We start from the raw sequence: 10,867 nt of genomic DNA, 5'->3' as shown, positions 1-10,867 counted from the left end.
TTTGTAGCCATATGTTATAATCTCTTGAGTATTATCATACATTCGTTTATATTATTAAAACATTCCGTTTCAGACTATTGTTAAGTGTCATATACATACCTACCTAGTATTATTCAGAAGTGTATCTGTTAGTATTAAGATTGCTATACATACTTGGTCAAGTAGATCTTGTCAGTAGAAAAAGGCGGCAAATTTGAAAAATGTATGCGCGAAGGGATATCGTCCCATAGAAAATTTCAATTTCGCCCCTTTTTTTATTGACAAGATTTGCTTGACCAGCTATACTTATTTAATCGTATAATCCAATGATATAATGGTACCGTCCTTGAAACACGTCCGTCCGAATATTTAATTTAGTATTTTATACTTAAACAAATGTACTTATTTTGTAGCCATATGTTATAATCTCTTGAGTATTATCATACATTCGGTTATATTTTTAAAACATTCCGTTTCAGACTATTGTTAAGTGTCCTAGTATTATTAATAAATGTATCTGTTAGTATTAAGATTGCTATACTTGGTCAAGCAGATCTTGTCAGTAGAAAAAGGCGGCAAATTTGAAAAATGTATGCGCGAAGGGATATCGTCCCATAGAAAATTAGAATTTCGTGCCTTTTTTACTGAGAAGATTTGCTTGACCAGCTATACTTATTAAATCGTATAATCCAACGATATAATGGTACCGTCCTTGTAACATGTCCGTCCTAATATTGTATTTAGTATTTAATACTTAAACAAATGTACTTATTTTGTAGCCATATGTTAGAATCTCTGAGGATTATACATTCGTTTTTATTTTATAATTTTTTATTTAATTTATGTTTTATCGTGTTATTAGATGCGTAAATGTACTATAATGGTGTTTTTGCGTCATGATTATATAATAAAATAAAACAACTATCAATATGTTTATACTTTTATTGGTATGATGGTATGAATGTCTTACAAAATAACAAAGTTTGCCTTAGATACTCTACGTAGTAAAATACAGCTTAGCATGTATAAAAATACATCTACACATTATCGTTATTTATATCTAGTCTTACATAAATTATGTTTTGGTTACACGCAAACCTGTCCAAAATATAATTTACTACACCCAAGCAATTTTCAAAATGTACTGATTTGTACAAATATACTTCGTTTTTTTTAGCATTAGAAATTAGGTAAACAATCTTGATGTGTCTTTTAATTGAAAAACACCTTTTAAAAATAAGTTACGGCAAATATGTAACAATTACGAATCTAATACGATCATTTATATTCTTCTGCTTTCATAAGTAATTGTTATTGATTTTTAAAAAGCGTTTTTCAATTAAAAGACATGCCAAGATCGCTTACCTTCTTTCAAGTTCTTTCTAATGCTAAAAAAAACGAACTATAGTGACTATTTAAGGCGGTTGTCACACTGGATGCGATTCGCACGTCGCACCGATGTTTGAACGAAACAACGCTATGCGCGTATTATAGCAACATCCCGGTCGCACATCGGAGCGACGTGCGAATCGCATCCAGTATGAACCACCTAATATAATAGAAAACGGTTGTGCGACTTTTGCGATGGGTCCATCCATAGACATTCTGAAAAATGATGTACAATATGAATAAACATAACACGTAAAGCTACTTAAATTGTATATAATGTATTGTTTTCACCTTATCACATCCAACCATCACATAATTGCAATCCGTAACAATGACTACCTCTTTATGGCTTGACATATCCCAAAATCATTGACGTAGATACCTAAGGACTGGCCTTACGGGTAATAAGAATGGGGCCAGAAGAACGCGATTGGTTGATGAGTTTACATCACGCGCGCGATTAGTTGATAAGCTCGCAACACGCGCGCGATTGGTAGCGTTAGTCTGCACGATTGGCTCGAATTCGTGCGAGACACCGCTGACCTAGTACCATTTTTAGTGTAAGGCCAGTCCTTAGATATATGTCAATGCCCAAAATGCAATAAAATAGCTATTAACAATAAATAATGTACACATTGGCATAATAACAATAATCCGCGAGGTTACGTGTGAACAAAGTAACATACATAGTAAATAGAAATATTTTACTTAGCTCTCGGGATTTAAAATATACAAATTATGGTCTACTCTTGTAAAACGCACGTTTTATTCAGTCATTAGTTCATTAACGTACCTTGAAAATCCGCCACCCATGCCAACATCTAAAGTAATCATTATAAACGCAACGCAAACAAAAGCCTGTAAAGTAAGCACTGTCAGCAGCAATAGTTGCTAAGCGGGCAAGGTGTTCAAAATGATCTTGACGCGACTTTATTGTTAAGAGAATAAGAGCGCGCGCGTCAAGGTATTTTTGAACAACTCGCCCGCTTAGCAATTTCTGCTGCTGACTGTACTTTTGCCTTTTTTGTGCGCATTACGTTTACGAAATTGGCAGAAGCACACAAATATATATTTTATAACAGAAACTTTGGCCTCAAATAAATTACTCTCCGTCGTTGGTTTTGGTATCGACAAAAACATGCATAAATGTAGCACTTCATGACACGGGGACAGAACAATAGCAGGGGGCCGATTTTTGAAATTCGACCACTCGATTTCGTGTATTTTGTTAAATAATATCTCCACCACTAGACATTTAAATTCTACTAATAGAATTGAAATCGAGTGGTCAATACCAATAGATTCCAAAATTCGATCGCTCGTATTTCAAAAATTAGCATTTCGTCGTTTTCCACCGATTTTCGAGTGACGAAATCGATCGATCGAAATTCAAAAATCGACCCCCAGATACTAATTATTTTCCTTCGTATTTTCCCGTTTCATGGAATGGTCCGTTTCGATTCTTGATCGGACCGATCATGGATTGACCGTTTTTAAATTAATATGTATTCTGGCTACGATTAAATACAATCGTAAATTGATTAGATATTTCGGAACTTCACTCTCGCATAATTAGTAGATTTTTGATTATTTATTTTTAATGAGATAATTTCGAACCTAAGCTATGCTAATAATATTCAAATAAATTTAATCCTTTACAAAAGTTACATTGTTACAATTAAAACGTCTGTATTTAATTTCACGATCAATTTTTTTTTTTATCTGCACTAATATTCAACTAATGATTCATACATAACGTTTAACCCTTTGACCGCCGTTGGCATGTATACAAGACAACGATAGAACGATACACTGGCGCCGCTGTCTTGTATACAAGACACAAATTCAACCGCTCCGTAAATGAGAAAAAACATCAATTGTAGTATTTTTTACACTCGTGTTAATATTTTTGGGTCTTTGATTTTTAAAATAATTGCATTCAAAGCAGATAAATAAATCCATTCTTTTATAATAAGGCAATCAAAAAAATTGCTCCAGTTTTCAACGTTTTTCATGTTCCTCGTCGCCGTTGTCTTGTATACAAGACAGCTAGGGATGGGAATGTTAACTCGATATGAGAATATTAGAGGTGCAACGGATAGTTGTTTGGCCGGATACCGGATATTCGGCCTGACCATCGGCCGAATATCTGGTATCCGGCCGCCGAATATTCGGCCAGCGGAGCTGCACCTACATTTCGGTTTTTCAGGTGCGCATTCTGCAGTTTTGACCTGTTTCTAAGTGAACGTTCGCGCGGACACATTTCTAGGTTCGAAATGAGTTCGAAGTCAGTGAAATCTCTAAATTGTTTTAAAATAATAAACAAGTACGATTATGACCGTGACTGTTTCTTAAATCCAATTCGTTTACTCCGAAATCAAGCAATGGTACTATCCGGTATCCGGCCGGATATTATAATACTGGCCGGATAGGCCGGATACCGGATAGTAACCGAATATCCGGTGCATCTCTAGAGAATATTCAAATTAAATATCAAGTGGCCAATCTGGTTTTATTTAAGCATTTTAACACCTGTTAAATGCCAATTGGTGATAACTAGTAACTAGAATACGTGAAACGAGAGAGAGACAGGCATAACTATAGCTGGAGTTCAGGGAACTTGTTCAGCTGTCCATAGTAGAGTCAGACAAGTAAATCTGTCCTTGTGGTCTATTTGCAGAACAAATGATTCATTTTGAGATGATAGTGTATACTGCAAAACGTAATTCAAGACCAAAAAAAGTAAGAAATGTTGCCACTTTTTACTAGCGCGTCTTGTATTTATGTACAAATAAATAAATAAAAGTACTTTATTAAATAGTAGTAGTAAAATTACTAAGCAATAAATTATCTGAGCGTGATTATTTATCAAAAGGAATTTACTATTTTACAAACAAATTATTGCAATGGCAACATTGTCGTACTTTTTTTGGTCTTGAATTACGTTTTGCAGTATAGTGGGGAGTGATACCCTGCAGTGACCGCTTCGCACAAGAATGGTACCTACAGGCGGACGCTCGGACTAGTCAGTGTCGCCTAACTATGAGAATGTTACCTATGTATTTGAAATTGACGAAAAATTATTATGGTAGGGAGGGTGTAATACGGGAACTGACAAGCTCTTCTAAGGAACATGTCGAATGTGAAACATGCATTCCCGAACATTTCTGATCCCCACCCTTTTCCAATATTATTGTTGTTCACTCATTGACAATTCAACCCACGTGCCATTTTCCCCAACGCAGTTCCGGTATATTTATGTTATCGACACACGATGCGCGGCTCTAACCTAACGCTTATAAAGTTTACGTACCGACAAGCGCTTACGCCGTTGACCTAGAGACTATTATTACTTAATCCGCGTGGAAACGGTCCTTGTCGGTCCGCACTGCGGGCAGTCCATGCGCGCCGTTGTCATGTATACAAGACTTCTCGTAGAGCCTAGTGCGGTGATATTACGTCATGAATCGATATTGTTTAGTGGTTGTTTTTAATGATAAAGACCTTTATTTTTAACATTGTCGTGTGTAAAAAATATGTTAAGTTTTGGCATTCTCGAAATAAATTAAAGTTGGTTGAGAACAAAGCCAAATTGAGAAGATTTTTACCATAAATTGTAAATATCGATATCACAATTTGCAATCCCTAAACTTTTTATTAGTTGTTTACTTAAAATTTACTCTGGCGTGTGAGTGAGCGTCTTTGCGGACTAGGTCCGGCGGCCAAAAGGTTAAAAAAAGTCAGAAATCAGAGAAAAGTAATACAATAAAGAGTGTTATCCTCTTTATAAAGCTACTTTGCCTTATCATAGTCATCATTGTTGTAGATGGCGCTACTTAATAAACGTTTTATCGGAAAGTTAATTTCACAGATTTTTTTAATAAATTCGAAGATCTTGGCGATGCCTGTGACACGGATAAAACCACAATGAAAGCAAACACTTGTATTAAAGTACAGAGCCATCTTTTAACTATCTCAAAGATACAGATACCACTAGATGCTGGGGCCCATTTCTCGAAAGATATTAGTCTAATATTATTAGTGTGATGTCATGGCAACCCATACAATTTGACAGTTCGTGGACTAATATTATTAGTGTGTTGTCATGGCAACCCATACAATTTGACAGTTCGTGGACTAATAATATTAGTCTAATATAGTTCGAGAAATGGGCCTCTGATAGAGCATGTGACTAATACTAACATTAATATTTTTAAATTTCATTGCACATTGACGAGTACAAATAACCTTTTTTTTCTCCTGGACACCAATTAAAACATATGCACCAATTGAACTAATTACTTAATACATATCTACAAGAATCCAACTTTTAAAATGCTTACTTCCTAAAGCTTATATCTCATATTTTAGCAAGGTAAGTACAAAAATATTGTTTTGAGCGGGAAATTCAGTTTTAAGGGTAGCATGATAGGAGCATAATAGAATAATAACAAAGAGTTAGTGAACAACTCTATACAGAAAAGTTATCCAACGTTCACAGCTGTAGATGGCGCTGTACAGTCGCCACATGTTTTGTGTGGGGAATGCTCCCGGTACTGAGCTTGTACGGCGAGAACCGGGAATTCCCGGTTCCGGTACTGTGTTTGTATAGAAAACCAGTACCGGGAGCACTCCCTAGTTTTGTGGCAACGAGATTGCCAAACATCGACTTTTGACAGTCAGATTCACCGCACAATATACGGAACCATCTACTTCAGCCATAACAGTCGAGGTACGAATTTTCCTTAGGCTTTATAAATTCTAGACAATAGCACAGAATAAATAATAGTACTAGGTACAGAAGACTCACTCTCTAACAAAACGCGTCTGTTACGATCAGAACAGATATGGCCGCTAGGTGGCGACAGCGCCACGCGCGGCTTATGGCTTTCCCCAAAATTGGGATGGAACGGATATACTTTTAGCTACCTGTAGCAATTAAAGCGACGAAATCGCGGAGTGAGCCACGCCTGCCAATAGCTTGCTGCTCGCTCGCTTATACGCTGTAATGGCATCATTACACACAGATAAAATCATTCATTCATTCATTCATAGCATAGGATGTATGAAATATAAGCCTTACAAATAAGCAGCCAATTTAAAAATTGCGAGAAATAAATTACTAAACTTTATCGTTAGTTGATCCAAATGGAAAGTTTTAGTTGCGAAAGGAATCATTAATAAGGAAGACTTTTGGCGGAAGATATGATTTTACACTCCGACGAGTAAAACTGACTTACAAGTTACATCGTATTATCATCGTAATGCCCAATATGCATTATAATATACACTTTGTTTTAATCTAATTCGAACTTTTCAAAAACTGCATTTCGTTTATTTCACTGTTTTCTAAAACAAACGAAAGTCACCCTAATATCACTACAACAAGGTCCAAATTAAAAATAGGGAAACTTTGTATGGTGGGCCTTACAAGGTTATACCTAGGTACAGTCACGAACTTTAAGTTGTTGAGCCATTTAGGGTTCACTTTACATTAGACATTTCATACCGTTAGTATTGACAACCAAATTAGTTTGAACCCTAAATGGACCTACAATTAAAGTCTGTTACCGTACAATGAATACATAGTACATAATTAGCTGAATACGAAGTAGTATAAAATGTTAAACTATTATATACCATGCGAAAGTATGAGTTAATTTGTGGTTTTCCATCACAAAAGAAGGGTCGTTATGCTTCAAGTGCATAAAGTACCTACCTACCTTTTTATCTGAAATTTCTGATAAATAGGTCCTTATAGCATACGGATTCTTCTCTAATGGAATGCCACATTTGAACGTATTTTGTATTTGTACTTCCTGACAACCATACACGTTTTATTGCTTGTCAAGGAACTTAATTCTGATTAGTTGATTACCACACTCAAGACACCTGGGGCCGATTGCATAACAAACTACAACTAATATTACAAGCGGAACTCCTTTTCTAATTTCACTTATTAAATAAGGAGTTCCGCTTGTAATATTAGTTGTAGTTTGTTATGCAATCGGCCCCTGATTACAGTTAAAACTACAATACGTATCTATATAATAACTAATGTCCTCTTAATTATTAGTAAAACTTATGTCTTTGCTAAAGCAGGGACGCTAAGCAGAGATAACCCTCGTTTCGTACACCTGTTCCTATCTCTATCGCACGCGCGTAATTATATTGCTGTTCCGCCCATGATGCCGGCGGTCAATGACACTGTGCGGCGCCCATAATGGCGGCAGTCAATGACACTACGAGCGGAGCGGCAATATAAATATGCGCGTGCGATAGAGATAGGAACAGTCGGGTCAATATACGAGATTCTTCGTGCTTAGAGTCCTTGCTTTATAAGATTTACGAAATGACAGTTAACTATTAGACGATGGTTCTAGAATACAAATACCAGTGGCGGGACTTCCATAGAAGCCCAAAAGCCGGGCTTGCCCTAAGGCAACTAATTGCCTTACCGAAATTACGTAGTGATAAGATCAATAAAGATTATTTTGAAAATCGCGCGCCAAACGAACCCGTATTATTAAATTCAAGCCACAGCGGCCTCGAACCGCGGCACGAGCGTGTTGCAAAATTATGCCGCGGCGTGGCGCCTCGTCCGCGCGAACTAAATCAGGCGGAGGATGTTCTAGCTATCCTGCTCGAACTCGCACTCGTTGGCTTGCAACCGTGCTTGCTTTTTCGTCCCGCTCTGGGCACTATCAGCCTACAAACCGTCAAAGAACGATGTAACTATTTGTTGGTATGTATAGCAATTTTATAAGACGATTTATGCTTGGATTTTGTGTGAAGTTAGCTGCATAAGTTCGCACAGCGCGCGTTCGCGTTTACTTCAAGTGTATTATTATTTAGTTGAGCCGAGTCAGTGGTCGAGTCGAAAGTAACGAAAGTTTGTTTAAGTGAATTTGATTAAATAGTGAATGTGAATTTGTTCATTGTTGTGGCGCTTAGTTTAATAAGTGTTAACAATGGATCAAGAAGTGGTTCCTTGTGACGGTTTGAAATGCGTCCACGTTTTAGTCAACCAAAACAAGGTAAAGTCTTTGACCTTTGTCGAAAAACGGGACCTAATTTCCGCGGCAAAACCAACACCCGACTTGTGTATTTCTCAGTCAAGTCAGTCACGTAAGAGAAATTTCTGTAGGGCCGTCTACAAAACTCATTGGATTGTTGGTTGTTCCCATACAAATAAGATGTATTGCTGGTGTTGCATATTTTTTTCACACGATATTAACGTTTGGAATACTTCTGGCTATAACGATTTAAATAATTTATCTGGACCAATAAAGAGGCACATGAATTCCGGTAAACATATGTGTGCAGTGATTTCTTTTAGCAATTTTGGGAAACAAAGGATCGAGGCCTCTTTGTCGCGACAATTATCAGAAGAAATATCAAAACATAACATGCGTGTTGACAACAATCGTAGTGTTTTTCAGAGGTTAGTCGATATTGTGTGCCATTTAGCACAGCAAGAACTTCCTTTTAGAGGACACGATGAGTCAAACACTTCATTAAATAGGGGCAATTTTTTGGAACTTGTATCGTTGCTATCAAAATATGACGGCGTTCTAGAAAAACATGTTCAAAGCGACAAACCAAGCTCGAGCTATTTGTCAAACAAAATACAAAATGACATTATTCATTCCGTAGCAGACGTGCGCTATGATTAGCTCGCCTCGTCACGCTAGCAGATGCATTTGACCCCGAAGAGTGAAGATTGGACAGTTATTACGAAAACATATCTTTCGGCTTGCCCTACTCCAAAACCCTAGGCACGCTACTGACAAATACGTTTCGTTTCAGCTTCTGTAGCTATGTCAGGAACAATGGTACACGTTATTGGGTGTCGGTGTATGAATAAAGGATCCAAAGGATCCATCAGGAGACAGTCAAGGTAAAAAAGGGAACGATAGCAGTATGACGCAATAATCTAAAGACGGTATCAAGGTCGGCTTATATCTACAGACATTGAGCGTGCCAGACAAAATAATATCCATCTGTACAGTGTCTATTAACCTTTTCGACGCCGTGTCAAATACAAAAGCAGTCACTCGGACGCTACGTCAGTTTCAAAGCTGAAATTGAACTTTATGCATATGCACGTAGGTATGTTGCTCTGTGGTCTTTGACCTATTAAGCGGTCTTTGGCGTTGTACCTGTGATGCGGATATATCGGTCATCGGCGTCCAAAAGGTTAATGTATTCATATTATAGTTACACGGCCGCGCAGGTGCACGATACGTGTCTGGACGCTCAATGTCTGGAGAGTGCTAGTGTATATATAAAATGAGCTTAAACCAAGACGTGATTATATAAGGTGCTAACAAATTAGTCACGGATATTTTAAGAGATAATACCTACATTATATTAAAACAATCAACTTTTAACTGTAATTAAGGACGCTTTGTATATCTTTTTTTTTTAGCGAACAAAAAAAATATTATAATTAATTTTTAAAATAATCACCCCTATTATGTACCCTGTCATGTCACGTCACGTCAAGTTTAAAGAGGTTCTAGAATGTCTAAAGAGGTCTCATTTAATTATCTTATTAACAGGGTGTTTTAACGTAGCAAATTTGTTTCCTAGTTTTCTCCACTAAAACATAACAAAACCAATGATGTTTCATACTTAAATGTACTCCGAGAACCGAGTATTATCAGCTGTAAAAATATCCGTGACTAATTTGTTTGCACCTTATATAAATATAAGTATATCCCGTTAATGAAGTTGATAAGCTTGGAATGTATAAAATATAATAATGATCGGATATAATTTGGTATGCCTGAACTTATTTAGCCTTTAGTCCTAACCTACGCAAGCTCTACATTTACTACATATCACAGTTGCGGTAAAACAAATGCATACGATTCGTTAACTCTTTCAGACCCGAAAGGCGCGATTTGCTATCTTAACATGACGTCTAGTGATCTTGTCATGTCTTATAAATCTTATAATGGACACACTATATAATGTTCGTTGAAGAATAAAATAAAGTTTAAAGGTTGGCTTACGTTAGCACGTCCCAGGCAGCGAAATGCTATACATGGAAGTATTCTGTCCGCTCAATTATGACCCAACGCAAACTACCCCGCGATAGGCGGTACTTACAAACTGCTCGATTGGCAATCTCAGTACGACCGAGATGACAGTCAGTGACAAATGGCTAAATTGATTTATAAAAACAACGTTTTTTTGTAATTAAAAATATATTCATGTGACGTGAAGTGGTGCAGAAGTTATTTTAGTTCATACCAAGGACAGTGGAATTACTTTTCACTTGTAGTAAACAGCTAACTTCAGTAGAATTTGGAAAAAACATGATGATTTGTTTTCAATACTACCGTGCTAAGCTAAAACGTAACAACTGCATACGACTTTCATAACAACATACGACTTTTTAAATTGCGAGGATAATGGGGATGGTGTTATGCTAAATGAAGTAGACTATTTTATTAACTTGTGTTTGGTTTAGGTATTTTCTATATAATTA

At 36.7% G+C, this 10,867-nt stretch overlaps 1 long non-coding RNA gene across 1 annotated transcript; it reads right to left on the bottom strand.

Annotated features, from left to right (window-relative positions):
• Positions 1 to 906: 906 nt before the first annotated feature.
• Positions 907 to 9,820, bottom strand: LOC134666622 (uncharacterized). The gene is made up of 2 exons (XR_010098531.1): positions 9,151 to 9,820; positions 907 to 7,747 (listed from the first exon to the last, which is right to left on the bottom strand). It is a non-coding gene; the product is annotated as an uncharacterized LOC134666622 (long non-coding RNA).
• Positions 9,821 to 10,867: the final 1,047 nt, after the last annotated feature.

The sequence above is a fragment of the Cydia fagiglandana genome, chromosome 8, assembly GCF_963556715.1.
Source record: "Cydia fagiglandana chromosome 8, ilCydFagi1.1, whole genome shotgun sequence".
Lineage (NCBI taxonomy): Eukaryota > Metazoa > Arthropoda > Insecta > Lepidoptera > Tortricidae > Cydia > Cydia fagiglandana.
Note: the sequence above shows the minus strand (reverse complement) of the source record. Positions and strands in the feature narration are given on the sequence as shown.